The sequence below is a fragment of the Elaeis guineensis genome, chromosome 4, assembly GCF_000442705.2.
Source record: "Elaeis guineensis isolate ETL-2024a chromosome 4, EG11, whole genome shotgun sequence".
Lineage (NCBI taxonomy): Eukaryota > Viridiplantae > Streptophyta > Magnoliopsida > Arecales > Arecaceae > Elaeis > Elaeis guineensis.
The window spans coordinates 94,536,145-94,560,475 of record NC_025996.2 but is presented as its reverse complement, the minus strand read 5'-3'; the positions used below and the strand labels follow the sequence as shown (position 1 = coordinate 94,560,475).

Genomic DNA, 24,331 nt, shown 5'->3' with positions numbered 1-24,331 from the left:
GAATTGTTCTGAGAAGGCTTTCTACCTGGCTTAGAATATTTGCAAAATCAACACCTGGAAGCATGCTCGTAAATGGAATATTGGAACTCTAATAAAATATAAAAATAATTAGTTACTAATCATGCAAAAATAATTTTCTATTACATTGTAAGTAAAACTATTATGAGGTTGTTGATAATGCACTATTATGTATGTAAAGATTACTTGGAGGCTGCACTTAGACATATGATAACTTTTGTATCAATAAGTGAAACTAATTTTTGGGCATTACGATAAATTAATAGATGGATTTCCTTATTACTAAGAAACAAACTTGTTAAAAGTTTGAAGATGCAATTTGGTCAGCAAATGAAAAATGGCTTGGTGGGACAAATAATGAGCATTGAACATTTTGTCTATCATCTTCGACTGTATTTCCATTTGCCAGGAGCATCTAGCTACTTCTTTAACTTTGCTTGCATGAAAAAATATGATTTTATCATTATAAGGAGGGTCCCAATACTTTCTCAAACATGGTACATAAAAAAGATACTTACTCTTCTTTGTTGATGAAGACTTCTTTTGCTTCTCAAAAGGTCCTTTAAGTCTCTTTGTGGATACTCCTTTAGGTCTCACATAAGGAGGGTTTAATATGAGGTCTTCATCATCACCATCAACAACAACAATAACAATTTTCCTCTCTTGATGATCATCATTAGGTTGTTTGTCTTTGAATGGACATCTCAGTTTCGGTTATCAAAGAATGTTTCAAGTTTTGCATCTTCAAGTTTGAGAGTATTCCATAGAATTTTTCTTGCTCCCTCATGTCCTTGGCTTCTCATGACAAGGTTATAAGCACATTGCATTGCTTGACTACGATATATTAACTCAACCTCAGTGCACTTCTTTTGTGATGACCCCTCTTCATGAAGCATATACACTTCTTTTTTGCATCTGTTATCCACTTTCAAAATATACCTTTCAAGGATTCTTTGCACATTATTAACATTAAAATCTCTTAGTAAAAATTGCATTTACCATGGTATGATCTTGATCAGTAAAAATATTTTAGGAAGTTAATTGGCTATGGATTTTAAGAAAGACTGAAGAAGATATACAAAGAATGTCGTTGTTTCATCTAACAAGATTGCACAACCAAATATCACATTTTGCCAATGATGATTAAATTCAGCAAATGGTGCCTCAATAAGATTATATCTATTCATGCAATAAATAGCATCAAAGACAATAACATCACCAAAAGATTCATAGTCAACTCTCAATCAAAAAAAAATTGCAAGCCTAATTCTGTTAATCAAGTTGGGCATCCCAATAAAACATGCATTCTTTGCATCTCTATGCTTGAAATGGTTTGCCAAGCTTTAAAAATCTCCAACCTCACTTAGCATTAGCTTTTGCTTATCAATGGAGTTGTAACAATCCTGCTTGGTAAACCCTAAATTTTCAGCACCACTACTTTCTTCAACCATATAGCATTAGGCATTAGTTGAACTCCAACATTCACCACTGAGCCTAGTACATTAGCTTTTACAGCTATAATTGATCGCATAGATCTCAATATATGCCTTTCTTCAGGTTTAGCTAACACATGATTATGTTCACTAACCAACTTCATCACCTTCCATTTTCCATCCTCATCAACTGTAAAGCAGATCAGTGCTTTGCAATCAATTCTTGCATCTGGCCTATTAAAACTTGACTCATTGGGAAACTCATCATCCTTGAGGCCTCATTAGTAGTAATAGTTCTTTATGTGAATTCTTTTGGTCCCCGCTTGTAATACCGTTTTTCCTTTCACACACTAAAACCTATGTGTTGTCCATACGCATAATACAAGTTGTAGGCCTCTTCCTCACTATGCACAATATGCTCTAATAATTTAGTACTCACCTCATGTCTTAGAACATCAGAAGAATTCTCATGTTTGTCTGCTTCTTCGCCATAAGAGTTAGCACATAGAATCTCTCCTTCTCTATCAGTGCAAATAGCCTTCTCATGACTGCCCAAACAACTTCTATCACCATATTTTGAATTATCCATTGCCACTGTAAAGTAAAAATGCATGAATCAAAGTAGTCAAAAATTGATTTTTTTATTATCCTTATACTTCCTAGTACTTCCTAAGACAAGTATACATTAGTTCAATAAAGTAATAGGTGAACTAGTCACTATCAGCCTAGGGCATGGGGATAAACTAGGATCCATTTTACCAGTCCTAAGAGTATCTCATGGAATTTTGTAAACAAAGGGCATGAGAATAAACTAGGGTCCATTTCAACAAAAAATGTTGTAATATAGTGGAAGGCATGCAATAATGCAGTCCATCACAAGCAATTTAAAGAGGAAACTAACATATTAACCTCAAATAAAACTTGGTTGACCTCAAGATCGAAATAAAGGAAGGTAATGTTGAAAGGGCTCACCAATGGGAATAGAAAGATATAGATTTGCACAAAGAACGATAGGGAGAGTGTGGCACATGAGAGGTGAATGAAGCTGTCCAGGATAAGGAGACCATGGAGCGCTTGCATAGGGAGATCTGGGGAGAAGAATAGTGGCATGCTAACTACACAAAGAACATTATGGCACATGAAAAGTTTTGCTAACAACAAAGGCTTAGGAGGCTTCCCCTCTTTATGCTATATTTTTGCTCCGGACGGCCTCCTCACTCCTCTCTTCATCCTATTCACTGATAGTAAGGGCTCGGATAGAACCCCCTCTCCATGTAGATGTTTCTGACCAGGGACAAGGGAGAGAGGGAGCCAGAGTGAATAGAAAATAGAGTAAACAAAGTGGGGGAAGAGAACATAGTGAATGATTTTATTGGAGTAAATGGAGTAAATAGAGGTTTTCATTCCAAATTCCATAGTTTTTTGCCCTTTTTTCTTCATCTTTTTTCTTTAGACTATTGGTAATTGAATAGCATAGTCTATAGATGATGTAGTGGTCGTAGTTCAACCAATAAATTTTTCAAGTGCAGGAGACTATATCGTGGATTTTGATATTTGGACTATTTAATTGTGAAAGAAAAAATGTGTGTTATATGCATATTTATCTATATAATTAAAAGTATGTATACAAAAAGCTTGCAAAGGTTTCCTATGTAGGCAGCTACCTAAGCACCTAAGGGGTTCATAGGTTGGTCTTGCCTTGGCAATTTGACAATCTTGGGTAAAATCATAGGAGTGATTCCTGGCCTTCACTTTTCCACCCAAAACTATCTCCATCAAATGTGGTATAAGTCAAATTATGTGTTTGTTTAAGGGGAGAAATGCTACAATGGACATGTGAAGATGACTCAGGTAGCAACTCTACATTGGGTGGGCATATGGATAATGGATTTTACAATTGTATAAAAGCTTCTAATGAGAGTATGAACAAAGATTCTTTCACATTTTTAATCAAGCCATAATGTAGATCATTGTTATAATGATTCTTTCTAATTAGTTTTGCATTTTTTCTTTATTTTAACCATCTGTCTTGTAAATTATTTCTTGTCATCTCTAAATTTGTATTGGAACAATGATAATTAAAATTTACAAACCTTGAAACTAGTACTATTTGACGTTTAAAGTGATTTGATTTATGTTATTGCTGATATTGTCTATTTGCATGAATGTTTGGTATTTGTGTATTTATTTTAATTGTGTTTACCAACCATGGATTTTTTTTTTTGGTAGTGAGTCTACCATTGCTACTTGTTGCATGATCCTAATAATGTTAATTGAAGAAATATCAATGATGTCTCATGGATGCTAGCTTTGGTTGTAGGAGTTGGTCATTCTATTAGGATGCATAATGGTCTACAAAATATCAAGACTTAGGCATTGCCTATGCTTGCACCAAGGGTTGAGGGGCAACCTTAGTTGATCCCACCACCACAACTATAAAAGCTCATGGTGGCCAATCACTATGCTATAAGGAAACCTCCTCCGTATATGCTGCCACCTACACCTCAATAGCTTATGGTATTTCTATGCTAGGATAATAATAATACAACCAAGTTGCTTCCGAATGAATGATAATCCACTATATCAATCAGTCCAGAGCTAACTTTTGCTACTCAATCTATCATCCATGGAGTCGAGAGGGGAAACTTCTTAAATATGGCTCAATTCGTTGAGATAGTTTGAAACTAACTAGGATGTGTATATCGGCTTGTTTTAGGGTTAGTAAACTAAAAGCCTTATCTCAGTTGGTATGATCAAGTTTTTGATTTCCTAAGAGGTTACAAAGTTTTGAAATTCTTGAGATTTTTAGGAGATAACAACAAATCTATTATGGAACATATTATCTGATTTTTAGTCCAGTATGGCTAAGTTAGTGCCAAGACTTTCTAAAGCTTCCTCTATTTGCCAATTCATTAATAGGGTCGGCTTTCACGTGAGTTCGCATTGTTTTCCTTCCATCTAATATTAATGGTCTACTCATACTGCCTAATATATGCTTTATTTTCTTCTACTCAGTAATTTGTCTAATATGTGTGTAGGGTTTGGTGGCAGCTGTTAAACAGTTTTTTTCTTGATGCTTGTCATAGATTTTGTGCTAGGCGTCTATATAATAATATTGTACCAAAATTTTTTGATTTAATGTTGAGGTATGATTTTCAGAATACTTTCAAAGTATATGATGTATGTTGCCCAGATATGGCTACCCAAGAGGGAAGGTGAATTGGATATTTTACAAAATTTTAAGTCAAATTAAAGCTTTAAATAAATATATACTTCTAACTTAAGTAATTATGTGGTGATTATAATATATAGCAGTAGAAATAAAGTATATAAGTTGCTATGTAAGAAATAAAAATAAATAAAGTAAGAAACTCAGGCAACAGAGCAAGCACAATATAAATACATAAGATTCATAGTGGTTTAGAGTAACCCACTTCTACGTCCGCTCACCAAGCTTTCTTTGAAAATTTTACTATAATCTCTTGAGCTACAGCATATTTATTTTTTCAAACTCATAAATAAATTTAGTTGATTTTTTCAGGATCACCAACCACAACGTTACATCGATAATTTTTCGGACTCACTATCAATTTAGTTAATTTTAACCTTGGCTCACCAACCATAATCATACACACATCCAATTATGGGCTTGGACCAACCTTAATCCTAAGTTTTTTTTCTCTAAAGAAACTTGTAAAGAAATAAAAATACAAATTTAGCATAAAAGAAAAACTAAAATGAAACTCTTTTTGAAGCACAAAGAAGAGGCTGAATGATGCCCTTTTGAAGCTTCAAAAGTCTTCTTAGAATACTGAGAGAATGCTTTAGAAGTTGTAGAAGATAGCTCTTGAATGTCCTCTGAAATAAGTGCTTAAATTCCTTTCTTTTCTTTCTTTTTCTTGGATATTCAATGAAGCTCTCAAATTTGAATGATTTCTTTCTTCAATCTACTTTCTTTCTTTTTTCTTTGATTCCTCACCTTTGTTGGGTATAAAATACCTCCCAGCCGAAGTTCGTGGCAGGAGTGACCCTCCGGGGATCCAACTGACTCTCGACCTCTGGCAACGTCTCTTCAAACCTCCCAGGCGGCCGAGCCTCCACCACACTCCCAAGTTTTGCCGACCGACAGAACCCCGCCAGCGTCGACCGGATTCTTCGCGGCGTCCGGACTCCTACAGGAGCCGGACCTCGCCCCCGACTTCAATTGCAGGCAGACTTTGTCCGAACTCCTACGGGAGCCGGACTCCGCCCACGACTTCCCCTACAGACTTTGTCCAGACTTCTACGGGAGCCGGACTCCGCCCATGACTTCCCCTGCAGACTTCGTCCGGACTTCTACGGGAGCCAGACTCCTCCCATGACTCCAGCTGTAGGTAAACTTTGTCCAGACTCCTACGGGAGCCGGACTTCACCTCTGACTTCAATTGCAGGCAGACTTTGTCCGGACTCCTACGGGAGCCGGACTCCGCCCACGACTTCCCCTGCAGACTTTGTCCAGACTCCTACGGGAGCCGGACTCTGCCCACGACTTCACCTGCAGACTCCGCCCGGGCTCCTATGGGAGCTGGACTCCGTCCACGACTCCAGCTGCAGGTAAACTTCGTCTGGACTCCTACGGGAGTCGGACTTCGCCTCTGACTTCAATTGCAGGCAGACTTTGTCCGAACTCCTACAGGAGCCGGACCTCGCCCACGACATCACCTGCAGACTCTGCCCGGGCTCCTACGGAACCGGACTCCGCCCATGACTCCAGCTGTAGGTAAACTTCGTCCGAACTCCTACGGGAGCCGGACTTCGCCTCTGACTTTAATCGCAGGCAGACTTTGTCCGGACTCCTACGGGAGCCGGACCTCGCCCATGACTTCACCTGCAGACTCCGCCCGGGCTCCTACGGAAGCCGGACTCCGCCGCGACTCCAGCTGCAGGTAAACATCGTCCGGACTCCTACGGGAGTCAGACTTCGCCTCTGACTTTAATTGTAGGCAAACTTTGTCCGGACTCCTACGGGAGCCGGACTCCGCCCATGACTTCCCCTGCAGACTTCGTCCGGACTCCTACGGGAGCTGGACTCCACCCACGATTCCAGCTGTAGGTAAACTTCGTCCGGACTCCTACGGGAGCCGGACTTCATCCCCGACTCTAATTGCAGGTAAACTTCGTCTGGACTCCTACGGGAGCCGGACTTCACTCTCAACTCCAACTGCAGGCAGACTTTGCTTGGACTCCTACGGGACCCTGGTCTCGTCCCCAACCCCGACTGAAAGAAGACTTTGTCTGGACTCCTACGAGAGCCAGACTTCGAGCTCCTCTCAGACGGGTGGTTAGCCACCTCTCTCTGCCAGACACTCCAGTCGAACTCCGACCGACAGGCCTGGACCCCCTGGCAGGCCACAATAATGGCCACGATTCTGCTCCACCTCCTGCAACAGATTTCGCGCGGCTCCATCACCCCCTGGCAGGCCGCGGTAACGACCACAGCACTGCTCCACTTCCTGTGACGGATCCCACGCGGCTCCATCGCTCCCTGGCGGGCCACAATAATGGCCACGATTCTGCTCCACTCCTGCGGCGGATCCTGTGCGGTTTCACCACCCCTGGCGAGTCACGACAACGGACATCACTCCACTCCCTGCAACTGATTCCACGTGGCGAGCCATGGTGGCAGCCATGACTCCACCCCACTACTCTTCATGATAAACTCCTCCTGACTCTGGGCGCCCACCGCCAGACGGTTGCAGACATCGCTATCAGTTTGTTGCCCCCTCCGCCTATAAAAGGGGGACCCCAGATATGTTATTCTCTAAGCTCTACTTTTCTATCCCAAAATTCTGCTAAAATTTTCGTTCTAGCACTCCATTCTTGTTGAGACAGAGAACTGACTTGAGCATCGGAGGGTCTTGCCGGAGCAACCCCACCTCCGATTTAGACTTCTTTTGCAGATCCCGACGGCGACCGCGGCTCCCTCGACTCCAGCTTCTCCGGCACAGGCGATTTTTGCACCAACAGGATTGGCGCTAGAGGAAGGGGCTGTCTTCGCAGTACCCTTGTTCTTAAAGGAGCGCTCAACGGGATTGCCCCGGGCATCTTTTTCGGTGCCCTCTCCTCCTTCCTCCACTTGGTCTTTGCCCGATGCCTCCCCGCAAGGCATCCACACGGCGATCCATGGCCTCCACGGCCAGATCTCAGGCTCCGGCCTCTCCTCCAATTTTCCAGCCTCCTCCTCCCGACAATGGCGGTCGGTGCGGAGCAATTTAATCTGCTGGCACAGTAGGTCAGAGGCCTCACTGAAGCTGTGCGGGCCATGCAGCTGCAGCAGCAGCAGCCGCAGGCATCAGTGTGCCTGGAAAGAGTGTCACCGGAACACCAGAATCCGGGTAGGGTGGGCCACTTGGGCCAGCCGCCCCGTCTTTCTTGGGAAGACAACCCGAGGGTGGAGAGCCCTTAATCAGATCACGACTCCACCCCTGGAAGATCTCTACCCCCATTCTGCCAGAGGACCCTCGAGATCCGAAGTCGAGAGGATTTCCTGGATCGGAGACTCCAGGAGATGAACCGACGGATCGAAGAACTCCGCCATGCTCCCCCCGCTTATGGTGAGGACATTTGCACTGACCCTCCCTTTTCTTAAATGATCATGCAGGAACTGATCCCGCCAAACTTCAAACTCCCCAGTTCGAAAGCTACGACGGGACTTCGGACCCGGTTGATCATCTAGAGGCCTTTCGGACGATGATGCTGCTTCATGGCGCACCCGACGCCATTCTATGCCAAGCCTTCCCATCCACCTTGAAGGGAGCGGCGAGAAATGGTACTCGATGCTGAAGTCGGGTACCATCTTTTCCTTCGATTAGATGAGCCACCAATTTGTGGCCATTTTGTCAGAGCCGGGGCCCCCGGAAGGGTTGGAGTCCCTCATTAATATCAAGCAGAGGGAAGGGGAGTCCATTCGGGCCTACATCAACCGTTTCAATGTCGCAGTGCTGGAGGTCCAAATTTGGACCAATCGGTAGCAATGCCGCTCTGAAGGGCGGCCTTCAGAAGAATGACCTTTTGTTCTCCCTGGAGAAGAAGTACCCCAGGATTTTGCTGATTTGTTGGCTTGGGCTGAAGGGTCGCCGAGCGGAAGAAGCCTTCAAAATGAAGGATGAGGAGACTGTGAGAGAGCGGCAGGCGGGAGACTCGAGTAAGCCCGCAGTCGGAAAAGGGCCGAGAGAAGCTCGACCACGTTCTCGAACCCCTCCTGGGCATAAGCGTGTCCATACTCCTCCCCAGGTACGTAGGCAGAGAAGTCTGGATCGTGGGTTCGGTGGGGTTCTCCATCGAAAGATTTGCAACTACGTCCCCCTCAATGCCACGAAGACTCAGGTACTGATGGAGGTCAGGGAGCAGCTCCCTAGGCCAGAGAGGATGCACACACACCCCGGAAGTGCAACCCCAACAAGTTCTGTCTCTACCATCGCGACCACGGCCACGATACGGAGGAATGCATCCAGCTCCGAGATGAGATCGAGGAGCTCATCCGGCGAGGTCGACTCGATAGGTTCATTCGATGCCGGCTGAGGGTAGAGAAGATCAGCCAAGGGCCTTGCCGCAACCTGAACCGTCAAGGAGGGAGGAGCAGCCCGGAGATCGGCCTCCAATCGGGACCATCAACTCCATCACCGGAGGGCCTCAAGGAGGAGCAGACCTTCCACGACCATGGAACTCGAGAAACCTATAAATGTACTGCTCACGACTTTGCTTTGAATCAAACTTCCTTTCGACTTTGCATGTCTTTCCTTTTCGGCATGGATTTTTTACGATTGGGGATAACCCCTTCAAACAATTAAAACAAGGTCATGTTAGGAACAGGAGGAGAACCTCATCCTAACATGAGCAAAATGAAAGTCTGATTATTTTAAGATCGGATCGGGAGAGAGGTCCATATAACGGCCCTTGAGTGCCCCCATGGTCATGTTAGGAACAGGAGGAGAACCTCGTCCTAACATGAGCAAAATGAAAGTCCGATTATTTTAAGATCGGATCGGGGAGAGGCCCATATAACGCCCTTGAGTGCCCCCATGGTCATGTTAGAACAGGAGGAGAACCTCATCCTAACATGAGCAAAATGAAAGTCTGATTATTTTAAGATCGGATCGGGGGAGAGGCCCATATAACGGCCCTTGAGTGCCCCCATGGTCATGTTAGGAACAGAGGAGAACCTCATCCTAACATGAGCAAAATAAAAGTCTGATTATTTTAAGATCGGATCGGGGGAGAGGCCCATATAACGGCCCTTGAGTGCCCCATGGTCATGTTAGGAACAGGAGGAGAACCTCGTCCTAACATGAGCAAAATGAAAGTCTGGTTATTTAAGATCGGATCGGGGGAGAGGCCCATATAACGGCCCTTGAGTGCCCCCATGGTCATGTTAGGAACAGGAGAGAACCTCACCCTAACATGAGCAAAGTCAAAGGCCGGTTCTTGTAGACCGGATGGGGGGAGAGGCCCTACAACTCCTTACGCGCCCCCACAGCTATGTTAGGGACAGGAGGAGAATCTCGCCCTAACATGAGCAAAGTCAAAGGCTCGGTTCTTTTAGATCGGATGGGGGAGAGGCCCTACAACGCCCTTATGCCCCCCACGGCCACGGTAGGGACAGGAGGAGGACCTCGCCCTAACGTGAGCAAAGTCGAAGGCCCGTTCCTCTTAGACCAGATGGGGGGAGAGGCCAAGCAGCGCCCACATGTGCCCCCACAGCCTTGTTAGGGACAGGAGGGGAACCTCACCCTAACATGAGCAAAGTTGAAGGCCCAGTTCTTTTAGACCGGATGGGGGGAGAGGCCCTTGCAACGACCTTATGTGCCCCACAGCCCCGCTGAGAACAGAGGGAGAACCTCGTCTAATAATGACAAGGACCCAACTGTCCAACAAAATTGAATAAGGGGAAAAATTCCCTCAATGGCACCTCTACACTTCTACGCGACCCCTCAAAAAGCAAGGGGAGGACCCTCACTCGAAAAGAGATGGAAAAATTAAAAAGGAAAGCGACGAATTACACCGGCAACAGACGAAAAAAAACCACACCAAAGACCTAAGAACCTCGTCTCAACAAAGATGGGAAGTTCCTACCAAACATCTCCGGCCTCTAAGAAGGCTCTCGACACAGGTCAAGAAAACAACGACACCTTCGAGGTAATGCGGAGTTCGGACCACCAAGCTCGAGCCTATGACCATGGACGACAAGAAAAGCAAATCAACGTGGCGACGATTGGGCACCTCCAAATGACATCGACGTCGGACGAGTCTTAAAGACAAAAGAAGTTCGACGGACGACAATTTAATACAACACGTGGATAAGGTAACACAAAATTCTCTTTTCATTTCATTCACAAAATATACACTATAAAGCCCAGTAAGCCAAAGAGAGAAAAGCAAAACGACAAGAGCAAGACGAAACAATAGAAGAAAAAATATATACATGAGAAGACGGAAAGACAAAAAGAGCCCTAAGGGGGCCCGGCTTCCTCCGACCGTGAACTTTCGGCTTCGACCTCGCAGGAATCCTTAAGCGTCCGACCTCTGCTTCCAATTCTCTCTCTCTCATTAATATCTCCATGTATCTTCGATGATATCGCTGGCTTTCGCTCTCCACCTCTCGACGCCTTTTTCTCAGGACCTCGGATTCTGCCTCTGCGTCCTTGACGGCCTGCTGCTCGCATGCCAGCTGGATCTTCAATTACTGCAGCTCAGCCGTCCTCCCCCCAAGGGGACAGAAAGCTCTTCTACAGTTCTTCTCAGGGATTGGAGTTCGCTGGAATCCCGAGAGGAAGCGAGCTGAGCCCTGCCGGCCAGCTGCCCTTGAAGACGGGCAATTTCGTCGGTCGCCACCCTGAGTCTCCCTTTGTATTCGTCACCTGCTTGCGCCAGCCGGTCCGATGCACGTCGTAGCCGCCTCGGCATCCTGAAGTTGCTGCTGAAGGTCGGAGACCTTCTTCGACCACTCCCGATCGCCGTCGGCCCGAGCAAGAGCCGGGATGGACTTCCTTCCAGCTGGCCAATCCTCTCCTGCGCAGCTGACAGTTCCACTCTGAGAGAACTGATCTTGGCAGCTTGAGCCCAAATTCGATCGCTGGCGCGCTTCTTGTGTTCCTCAAGCTCCTTTGCGAAGTTCATCTTCCTCCGGCTGTACTCCATGATCCCTTCACGTGGAGATTCCGAAAGTGGGTGGCCTCGCGGTAGCTTTAGAGTGACCTACCCTCAACCTGCGAAGCTTGCCTTCCATCTTCTTCAACCTTTTTGTCAAATGAAGAACTTCTTCTTCAGTCACTGGATCGTGGACTTCAGCGGAATTTCCTGGGGCAGGGGAAGTGCTTCGACAGGATGCTGCCATCGGGAGACCAAAGCGTCAAGGCGCATCTCATTGCAGAAAGAAAAACAAAAAGGAGAAAGGAAGAAAGAAGAAGCCATCCACGATGAGAAATTCAACTTTGTTGACTGAATATTTCTTAAAGACAAAAGGAAAATGGCAGTAAAGGAAAAATACAAGGTCGGAGGTCTCAGACCTCGGCGGTAGGAGTTGGGGAGCTCGGTGTCCCTGGAAGGGGGGCTGCGGCAGCAGCAGTGGCAGGAGAGGGGCCGCCTCATCTTCAGACTCCTCGTCCAAGAAGCTGAGATCAAGCTCGAGAAATTTTTTGGTCATCTTCTCCTGGAAGAGCTCGAACCCCTTGATGAATGCTGCTTGGCTGAATCGGACGTTCAGGTCCCTCATCTCCGTGGAGGCCTTGAACTCCTCCACCGCAAGACCCCTGGCCTCCAAGACCAGGACGGAATCTGCTCTGTCAAGTTGGCGACCTCGGCCTCCGCCTTTCTCACCGTCTCCTCCGAGGTCTGCTTCTCTTCCTCCCGGACCTGCTTTTCTTTCTTCAGGGCCTCTTGGAGGGTAACTACTTCAGTGGCCTTTTCTTTGAGGCAGGCGACTTCGGCCGGCGATGCTCCTCCGCCTGGATGGCTCCCTCCTCGCCCGGTTTGTCACCTCAATGTTGGCAAGGAGCTGGTGCCCAATCTGTAAGGCGGCTAGGGGATCAGAAAAGGGTCGGAAAGCCAATTAAATGAAGACTTGTTTACCTCAGAAAGGACCCTAGGGAGTCCAAACCCGCTGCTCAGGATCGGCACGGTCAATCCTCTCGACGACTTCAGGCAGAATGCAGCCGTCGATCAACCGCTTGATCAAGTCCTTGTCATTGAAGGGGTTCTCCGGCTCTTCTTTGGAACCAAGGGACTCTTCAATGATGGCTCGGTGGCTACTCGCCTGCGGGCCACCGACTTCTCCTCCCCCTCTCGACTTCGGGCGCCTCCATGGAACGGACCCCCAAAATGGGAGCCCCGATCGGCGGACTCCTTGAAGAGGCCCGGGGGGCCGGTGGCTCGGAGTCTGAAGGAACGTCGACCGCAGGAGCAGCCTGGATGGGTGCGACCGAGCTCGTCTCCTCCACTCTGGCCTTCTTTGCTGATCCGAAAGCCGCGGCACCTTTTCTTTTATGGCCTTGAGGCCCCTGGCGAGCATCCGTGCCGCTTCGGCGTCCATTCCTGAAAAAAAAAATCAAAAATCAGTAATGGGGTAAAGAAGGAAGAAGTGACACGCAAAAAAAAAAAAAAGAAAAGAGAGAAGAAAAGAAGAGAGAAAGAAGAAGGACGGAAGAAAAGAAGAGGAAAGAAAAGATGGAATACTCGTAGGATCTTGGGGGCTCAGGCCGATGTTGAACAAAAATTGCTCCCTCAGAAGGTTGGGAAGGGAAGGAGCGGAATAGTCAAGAAGCTTCCGGACGGCCTGAAGGTCGTCCTCCCCCAGACTGGGAGCCCGCGGACAGAGTCCCTCAGAGAGCCCCAAGGGGGCAGGCCCAGCCTCAAAGTTGGGCAGTGGACGAAGAGATATTTTCCCTTCCAGTTGTGGATTGAAGAGGGAGCGCCTTTCAGCAACCCCTTTTTGCCAAACTGAGGGGAGAAATACCATCAGTCCTTCGTCGAAGGGTGACGCTTGAAAGTATAGAAATGCCTAAACAGAGAGAGGGATGGCTGAACCTCGACTACGTGGCAAAGGGAGAGGAACCCTATCAAAAACCTAAAAGAATTTGGAGCAACTGAAGCTAAAGAGATATCTAAGAAGCGAAAAAGGGCGACGACAAAGGGTGGAAGCAGAAGTCGGAGTCCAGCACGGAACGCCTCCTGATACAGGCAGAAACGACCAGGTGGGGGAGTGCTAGCTCGGTCGGAGGGGTCAGGAAGCTCCAGGTCGTACTCCGGAGGAACTCCATATTGAACCCTTATCAGTAGGAGTTCATCCGGAGTCAGGGAGTAGAGAATGGTGCCCGACGCAAAAATCGGGCGAAGCCGATCCCAGAAGTGGGTTCGTCTACAGAGTGGGGCTCCTGGGGGCAGAGGCGGAAGAACTCCCGGAACCGCTAGAGGCGGAGGTGCCGGAAGACATTTCGAATGACTTCAAATGAAGACCCTAAAGATCCCAGAGAAATCAATGGGACAAAGGATGAGAGGTTGCGGGAGACCAAATCAGGGGAATACGACAGAAGAAAATGGAGGAGAAAAGGCCCCTAAGTGGCAAGAAGAAAAACGAAGGTTCTTGGACTAACCTAGATCGCTCTGGAGGATGCAGAAGGGCGAGGATAGGGATGACTCGAAAGACGCCTAGGGCCAAAGAAGACGCCAAGGAGGGTCAGGGCTCTCGAAGAAAAGGCGGATACCGATAGAACTTTCAGACGGAAAGGCGGGTTTAAATAGATCTTGGATCCGGTGCCATAATGATCGCGAATCCCCCAGGCCGACCCACGCTCGACACGTGTCCCACTCACCACGACAGGCGGCTAAAAGCAGCTGACAGCTGACGGAGCCATTACTGCACCATACCTGGGCCAACGTACCAGCGGAAATTCTGAAGGGTCCCTTCGAATCGCCTCGATTCGAAAAGACTCCAGCACGCACGTATTTAATGCCAAAATATCTGGAGGTGATCGTGCACAGGATTCAAGGGGATAATTCGGCTGCGAAAATTTCTCTGTACTTCCCTCATTCGAAATTCGAACTCGAAAGTAGGGGACTGGTGTTGGGTATAAAATACCCCCTAGCCGAAGTTCGTGGCGGGAGTGACCCTCCGGGGATCCAACTAACTCTCGACCTCTGGCAACGTCTCTTCAAACCTCCCAGGCGGTCGAGCCTCCGCCACACTCTCAAGTTTTGTCGACGGACAGAACCCGCCAGCGTCGACCAGATTCTTCGCGGCATCCGGACTCCTACAGGAGCCGGACCTCACCCCTGACTTCAATTGCAGGCAGACTTTGTCCGGACTCCTACGGGAGCCGGACTCCGCCCACGACTTCCCCTGCAGACTTCGTTCGGACTCCTACGGGAGCCGGACTCTGCCCACGACTCCAGCTGTAGGTAAACTTCGTCCAGACTCCTACGGGAGCCGGACTTCGCCTCTGACTTCAATTGCAGGCAGACTTTGTCCGGACTCCTACGGGAGCCGGACTCCGCCCATGACTTCCCCTGCAGACTTTGTCCGGACTCCTACGGGAGCCGGACTCCGCCCACGACTTCACCTGCAGACTCCGCCCGGGCTCCTACGGGAGCTCGACTCCGCCCACGACTCCAGCTGCAGGTAAACTTCGTCTGGACTCCTACGGGAGCCGGACTTCACCTCTGACTTTAATTGCAGGCAGACTTTGTCCGGACTCCTACGGGAGCCGGACCTCGCCCATGACTTCACCTGCAGACTCCGTCCGGGCTCCTACGGGAGTCAGACTTCGCCCACGACTTCAGCTGCAGGTAAACTTCGTCCGGACTCCTACGGGTGTCAGACTTCGCCTCTGACTTTAATCGCAGGCAGACTTTGTCCGGACTCCTATGGGAGCCGGACCTCGCCCACGACTTCACCTACAGACTCTGCCCGCAACTCCAGCTGCAGGTAAACTTCGTCCGGACTCCTACGGGAGCCGGACTTCGCCTTTGACTTTAATTGCAGGCAGACTTTGTCCGGACTCCTACGGGAGCCGGACTCCGCCCACAACTTTCCCTGCAGACTTCGTCCGGACTCCTATGGGAGCCAGACCCCGCCCACGATTCCAGCTGTAGGTAAACTTCGTTCGGACTCCTACGGGAGCCGGACTTCATCCCCGACTCTAATTGCAGGTAAACTTCGTCCGGACTCCTACGGGAGCCGGACTTCACTCCCAACTCCAACTGCATGCAGACTTTGTCTGGACTCCTACGGGACCCTGGTCTCGTCCCCAACCCCGACTGAAAGAAGACTTTGTCCGAACTCCTACGAGAGCTGGACTTCGAGCTCCTCTCAGACGGGTGGTTAGCCACCTTTCTCCGCCAGACACTCCAGCCGAACTCCGACCGACAGGTCTGGACCCCCTGACAGGCCACAATAATGGCCACGATTTTGCTCCACCTCCTGCAACAGATTTCGTGCGGCTCCATCACCCCTGGCAGGCTGCGGTAACGGCCACAGCACTGCTCCACTTCCTGCGACGGATCTCATGCGGCTCCATCGCTCCCTGGCGGGCCACAATAATGGCCACGATTCTGCTCCACTCCCTGCGGTGGATCCTGTGCGGTTCCACCACTCCCTGGCGAGTCACGACAACGGACACCACTCCACTCCCCGCAACTGATTCTACGTGGCGAGCCATGGTAGCAGCCACGACTCCACCCCACTACTCTTTATGATAAACTCCTCCTGACTCTGGGCGGCCCACCACCAGACGGTTGCAGACATCGCTATCAGTTTGTTGCCCCCTCCGCCTATAAAAGGGGGATCCTAGATACGTTATTCTCTAAGCTCTACTTTTCTATTCCAAAACTCTGCTAAAATTTTCGTTCGAGCACTCCATTCTTGTTGAGGCAGAGAACTGACTTGAGCGTCGGAGGGTCTTGCCGGAGCAACCCCACCTCCGGTTTAGACTTCTTTTGCAGGTCCCGGCGGCGACCGCGGCTCCCTCGACTCCAGCTTCTCCGGCGCAGGCAGAATTTTGCACCAATAATCTTTAAATAGGTTTGATAGATGTTGGAGGAAATATTGTAGCCATTGAAGGGGCTGAAGTGCCGTTGTGAAACAAAAGGGATAAAAAATTATAAAATAGAAAACTAGCCGTTACAGGTCACAAGTCAACTAAGTTTTTTACTGGATCGACTAAGTAATAAGTCAGCTCAATTTTTCTTCAGTATTTCACTGAGTTGACTAAATACTGAGCTAGCTCAATTTTTTACTAGATCAGCTAAGTCTGAAGTTCTGAAATTTTAGATTTCTGTTTTCTATATCTACTCAGACTATGTCAGCTCAATCTTCTACTGAGTCGACTCAGTTTATGTGTCAAGTATGCCAACATGCCAGAATCAGCTCAAAATCTTTTGGAGTTAACTCAAATCTTTCAATATTATTTTTCTTCATATTGAGCCATCCAAACTTGTGAAACCTTATTCTTTGAAGGCTTTGGCTTGCCAACTTGAAGACTTTTCTATAAATGAATTCTTCAATTTAAGCATCTGAAAATTCTTACAGTCATTCTTAAAATACATGATTAGTATCATCTATACTTAATATTTTAAAATCATCAAAATAAATCCTAAGATTAATATTTTTTTTTGATGATGATAAAACTTTGAGTATATATGCAATAAAAATAAATAATATATTTCAATTAAATTGAATCATAAAGTGATAGAGTAAATACATGTGAATTCATATTTCATGTATATTCTTAATTAATCTTTAATTCATTGCATATTTGCATATACTCATATTAAAGAATGTGTCAATTCAAATCAATGAGTATTAAGATTTCAATCATCAAGTTAATGAGCATCTTAAGCATTAATTCTTTAAGCATATACTCACCATCTCTCTTCTCTTTTTTGACATCATCAAAAAGAATAATTTAAATAAAATAATCAATAAACTCAACAAAGTAAATTTTAACAATCCAAAAATATTAAGCTTCCCCTCAATATCATAATCAATTGAGTTCAATTTTCATTCAAAATTTGCTCTCCGTTACTATATGTCAAAATTCTTAGTTTTATTCTTGCTTATTCTTGTTATAACTATTAATTTTTGTCCTTGTAGAATTTTATATCTCATATTCAAATTGATATTTCATTATGAAAGATATCACAATATGACAAGATTTTAATGTAACTTGATTTGATTTCATCATTTATCAAATTTTCTGCCTCTTTCTTTTGCAAACAAAATCATTTAAAAAAATATAATTTCAATAGTTAAACATCTTATGTAGGGATTGACAAACTTTATAAATTTTTACAATCAAAAAGATCCTTATACAATCAAGCTTATTTTAGATTTTTCAAAAGATTAACAATCAAAAAGGCATGATATGCAAATAAATAATATATTCACAATTTTTAACTCAAAATTAATCAATAATTCATGATGGTATGATGTAAAGAAGGTTTAGCTTTTACCAAATATCTATTAGAAATCGTTATGGTTTCATACGTGTAGTTTAAACTTTTTAAAAATTTGTGTAGCAGAAATAAATAAATTAAAATATTTTTAATTTAAAATATGTATCAGATTTGATCTAAAAATCATGCTTAGAATTTTGACATGAACATGCTATTTTGATCTAAAATCTAAAAAAGAAAATAATCATCAGAAAAATAAAATTGGAGATTAGATCTCCATATCATTGGATCCTGCGGATGTTTAGGATTTCGATCGTAGTCGCGTACGTATCTGATCTCTGTTGATATCCATATGAAGATGCTTGATTGGAGCATCGAGATCATCGATATGCTAGCACCTTGTAGATCTCGCTTCTCAGTCCTGGATCTGCATCTTTTCTTCTGGATCTTGAAGAAGATAATCACTGTGCGAACTCTTTCATACAGATTCGACGAGATCTGAACCAGATTACCAAGAAGGGAAGAAGAACTTTTTTTCTTCTCTTCTTCTCTCTCTTTTTTTCTCTTAGATCTGATCTCTATTAGGTCTTAGGTGTGGAGATGTTAGGGAAGAAAGAACAAAAGGCGTGGAGATGTTAGGGAATGGTTTTTGTGTCCTAAAGAAGCCATCCACTCCTTCATGCCAAAAGATCTCACACCACCTTAATTTTTGTTGCACAAAAACATTTTTAATTACATACCTAACCCCTTCCTAATGCCCTAATAGATCAAATCTCATTTGATCTTAGGCATTCAAATCCAAAGGGAGGGATTAGATGCGTTGAGATTAGGTTGCGTGGCAAGAAAGGAGACTCCCAACTAAAATAGGCACGCCCTTTCTCTTCCCAAAATTTTGTTGCACAAATTAAAGGTCCAAAAATCTTTCCTTTTAGACATTATCTCCTTCTTAGTTTGAATTAAATTCAAATAGAAAGAGAGAACGAAATAAGAAAAGTTGCACATAGAGGAGGGGCACCCTATTTCTTTCACGCGTGCATTCTCCTCTTCTCCAATTTTTGTCGCACAAAACAAATAGCTCCCATACCTCTTCTGATAAGAATTTGATCCTATTTTGAATCAAATTTAAATAAAAAAAATTAGTAAGAAAGAGAATCCTAGATGGAGTGGGGCGTCAACTATTCACACCCCTCCCCTTCACTCATGCAAAAACAAAAAGGGGGTGCATCTCCACACACTCCCTTCCTTTCTCTGTATGAAAATTGGAGAGTCTCAAAAAATCTGAGCTCTCTGAGTTATGGTTTATCTGATTCAAATTTGATCTCAATCAGATTTAAATCGAGTCAGAATCGAGTTGAATTCGAAAGGCTGTCAAGTCTGATCCAATCAAGCTTGAAATCCAATTCTGATTTGAATAATTAAATCTAATTAATATTAAATTAAATTAAATCTAACTAAATTAAATTTGATTTAAATTAATTAAATTAATACATAATTTAATCAGTCTCAATAAAATTATAATATTTATAATTAAGTCTCCATGCTAACAATTAGCAGTTGCCAAAACTATAATGCTTACAAATTAGCAGTTTCTAAAATTCAAACTATTAATCCGATTGATAATGTGAATATGATCCAAGTCATTGATCAGGTCATGCTTCTTTTGTATGACTTCTCAGATTTTATTCTGTCTGGTAGTGAGACATATCATGATCTCTATCACAGTATCATCGAAACTCCTTTCGATGGGCTGGAACGATTCCAACATACCTCAACAAAGATCGTTTATCCGAACATGATCGTAATGAGTTCTCACGATCCACCAAGGACACCCAACAGCATATAATGCCAATCCAGCAGAACATAAAAGATGAATTCCTAGGTGTAGTTATCGTATGATACAATCTCTCTATCGTAAGTTTCGACTAGATGAAGGTCATGGAGAACTCGTCAAACTTCATTGTCAGTCATATGCTAGATTAGCTTGACTCGAGTTCATCTATGAATTTCATGAAAACTCTTTTTCAGTATTCACTCTTACTTTAGTCAGAGATTTTCTGAACTCAGTCTTGTGAATTGCATAAGATTTCTCCTTTTCTACCAAGGTCGATTGATTTTATCTAGGTGCATCTTATTCCAAACAGCGAATCTGAAGCTACAATAGCCAACATACATAGTGAGGACCCAAATGACTAGGGACCAAGGAAACGTGCAGTCAAACTAAATAGCCTCACTACAAATAGTCAATACACCACAGGTCAAATGACCAATCACACCACTGCAGCATCGAAAAAATTACTGACGAGTGAGTAGACATCTAAGTGATTTCTCGTGTTGGTCATGCTCAGTGCAAGATATTCTCTAACAACCATCTGCACTCTCACTCCAGTGTCTCTACATCGCAGACTCGAGACTTATCTGTCCTAAAGGGAGGTGATTTGTGCATCGATCTTGAATAGATTGATCACTATCCTCTGTGACGATCCTTCGATTAGGAGCATTTAAAAATTAATCACTAATGATGTATGTTTTAAATTTTTAATACTTTAAGAATATACAAAATCATCTTTGTTAATTTTTAGGATAAATCATAGACACATAAGACATGATTGGTTATCAAGACTGTCCGTCAAGTAAAAATATATCCTAAAGAAAAGTATGTGTCAGTCAAGATTGACTTTTAGGGCACACATCTAACAATATCATCATCTATTTTTTTAATTTCAAGCCATCTATCCATAAGAATTAGCTTTTTTTTCTTAATTGGATGTTTGGTCAATCTACAAAATCATTTTCCAACTTTTGATATCCAAACTATTTTGGATCTATGGAGGTTAGAGTATATGGTTCCTTTTGAAACCTAAATTTATTTGACTAATATATGGCCAATTCTATTAATATTACATTCTAAAATTTTATGGCCACTTTGGTTATATTTGAAGCATTTAATGGAATAATTTTTAAATGAAGCTTTTGAAAATATATTTTTGATCATTTTCTATTTTCTCAAAGAGTTTAAACTAATTTCAGCTTTGTGAAAAATAAATTTTTGACTTTTTATTATTGATTGAAAAATAAATATAAATTTTTCAGCAATGGACTTTAATATTTCAATATCTGTTTTTAGTTTACCATTTTCTTTCAAAAGAGATTTTTTTCTTTCACTAATTTTTAGATTTTTCTTTCAACCTTTTGTTTTCTTCAACTAAAGAATTTTCAGATTTAGAAAATATAAAGTATTCTTTTTATTTAAGATATCTTCTTTTTTCTTGATAATTTACTCTTTTCATTATTTAAAAAAAGATTGGATCTTTTAAGTTTTTTATTTTTCAATCTTAATTTTTTAAACTCATCTATTAAATCATTGAAGGCATCAAATAATTTATCAAATATAAAATCATTGGCTTGAATTGAGTTTATCTCTTCATTGTGAGCCATCAAACATATGTTTATCTCTTCTTCACTTGAGGATGACTCTTCTAAATTTGAGCTCTTACTACTACTCCAATTAGTCAATATAGCTTTCCTTCTTAATTTCTTTGAGCTCTTTTTCAGTAGGAGATAGTCCTTTCTATATTTTTTATGTTGACTCTTTTCTTCTTTTTCTCTTCTTTGTTCAAAATTTTTCTTTTTTCTCATGAATCTCATGAACATTTTTGTAATTACCGTCATTTCTTCGTTATCTTTCGAATTTTCGATAGAATCACTTGAACTTTTTTCAATGACTGATGACTTGAGAGCAACGGTCTTCCTTTTAGGCTTATTTTCTTCTTCCTTGTGTCATGCTCAACTCGTATATCATGAGTGAACTAATAAGCTTTTCTAGAGATAACTTGGTAAGATCTTTAGCTTCTTAAATTATCGTCACATTTGCTTCCTATTTTTTTGGTAAAGAACTCAAAACCTTGCACACAAGTTCATAATTAGTATAGATTTTGCTAAGATCATTCAAAATATTAATAATATTCATAAATCTTATGAATATATAAGAAATAGACTCATGTGGTTTCATTTTGAATATTTTATATTTGTAAACAAGCAAATTAATTTTAGATTCCTTGACTTATTTCCTCATAAGTTACTTCTAATTTATCCTAAATCTCTTAGTTAATATGCAAGTTGATATTCTATTAAACTTATACACATCTAAAGAACAATAAAGAATATTGATGGCTTTAGCATTTAATCAAGCCATTCTTTTATCATTTGCATTCCAATCTTTTTTGGATTTAGACATACACATATTATTAGCAATCGTTGTGGGTGTATGAGGACCATTAAGTATGACACTTCACATGCCATAGTTGTTAGATGTATATCCTATAAGTCAATATGACTGATATATTGTAATAAGTTTAGGACACAAGTTTATACTTAATACATTGATTTGATCAATAAAAGAATAAATTTTATTTTTATTCAAGAGTGGTGTATCCTTGAATTGTTCATAGAATTAATACTTCGATACATATTCTCAAAATATTGAGAATTAGAGATATATATAAAATTCTTAAATACTTTCGATCATAGTATCATCATGAGGATGGTGATTGATCCAGATAGACTGGCATATAGATTGCTTCTTTTGGATTAGATGAGTCTCTAATCTATAGTATAGAGATACTGAGTGACGAGTGTATGTAGTTGTTAGAGAACAACTAGTACTGAGCGTGATCTTATAAGAGATCATTTGGATTTCTAATCAATCGTCGGTGATTATCTTAATGCTGTAGTTGTGTGAATGGTCCTTTGATCTGCGATGGTACGATTGCTCATAGTGAGACTGCTAGAGTTTGACTGATACATAAACATGATATCAATGAGACCTTATAGTGGATGTTGGCGATAGTTGGTCCACTGTAGGAGTAGGGTATGCATCTAGATAAAATCTATCAATCTTGATAGAGAGTAGTCTTATGAGATTTGAGAGGCTAAGTTTGAGAGTTTATGGCCACAGCAGTATGATTAATGAAAAAGAGATTCTATGAGAATCACAAATAGATTTGAGTTAATAAAATCTATCATATGACTGATGATGAGGTTTGATGATTTATTCATGAAGTCTATGGGATCACACAATAAAGAAATTAGACTTGGAATAAGCAATTAGGCTTATGAAGTCTCAATTGGGTTTAGAGAAATCTTATTGGATTCAGAATAATCTTGCTAGCATATGGTTGAACCTAATTTTTTCTTTACATTTAAATTTTTTATTTGATAAGATTAATTCAAATTAATTATCTATTAATAATCTAAATAAATTAGATTCATTGGGCTCTAATTATTGGATGCCTAGGGCTTTGAATCATATAAATTAAGAATTCTAACCCTTAATCAATTTTTTTGATTATTTGCATGGGGCGCCACTTGATTTGATCAAGTTGGGCGTGTCCACTTAAAAGAGGGCATGTGAGACTAGCATAGGGCATCCCCTAGGACTCATGTAGCATATGAAAAAGTGGATGCAAAGGCTCCAATAGTTGGCACCTAATGGATCTCCTAAAGGGGATCAAATATCTAAGGCTACAAGGATTTCTAATGCAAGTAGGACTTATATTAAGGGGCTATTTGATTTTGAATAGGATTCAAACTTTTTGTCTATTTAAAGAGATCTTTTTTAAGGCTCTTTACATTAGATTTCTAACAGCCCATGCCTTCCATAAGATCCCCCCATGCCTCCCTCTCTTCTCTCCTTTGGATTTAACACCCAAAGGAGTTGGGCGTCCTCCATCTCCATGCCCAAAAGGAGCTTGGGCATCCCCTTTTTCTTTCTGGTTTTTAGACCTTTGTTGCTTCATAATCAAGAAAAGATGAACAATAAAAAAGAGAAGAAAAAGATCAAGAAACAAATCAAAGAGTTAATTGTGATCCAAGCTTTGTTCAGATTTGTAGGGTGAATATTCTTGGAGAAAAAAGATCAACATCAAAGAGGGTTATTCCAGGCTGATCCTGAGTAGATACTCATAGAGATCAAGTATTTACACAGTTTAGAAAAAACCTACTTTCTTTTAGATCTAGATTTAAAGAAAAAAATTATGAAACAGGTATGTGATTCGATTACATATTTAATTTCAGCATAAAATTCAGCATGTATTCAATTTCAACATATGAAATAGATCCTTATGTTCTATATTTTATACATACATGATTTGGATTAAAAAATATTTTAATCTTCTATTTCATTATATTATTTAAAAAAATTTAAAATACACATGCATGCCTCAATACAAAATTTTAATAGTGGTGTCAAAGCCATGGATTTTTATATGCATAAAATTGACATACATATTTTTAAAAAAAATTTTAAAATCTAATTTTTTTAATATATGAGATATATAAATAATTTATTTAAATTTAAAATTTATTTTAGATTTAATTTTTTGATCATATATTCGATATGTGAAGGTATACATAGATCTAAAATTTATTCTAGATAGGTTTCTAGTTCATATATATGT

At 42.5% G+C, this 24,331-nt stretch overlaps 1 pseudogene; it reads right to left on the bottom strand.

Moving 5' to 3' along the window:
* Nucleotides 1-1,055: 1,055 nt before the first annotated feature.
* Nucleotides 1,056-2,040, bottom strand: LOC140857368 (protein FAR1-RELATED SEQUENCE 5-like; annotated as a pseudogene).
* Between the last annotated feature and the right edge of the window lie 22,291 nt (nt 2,041-24,331).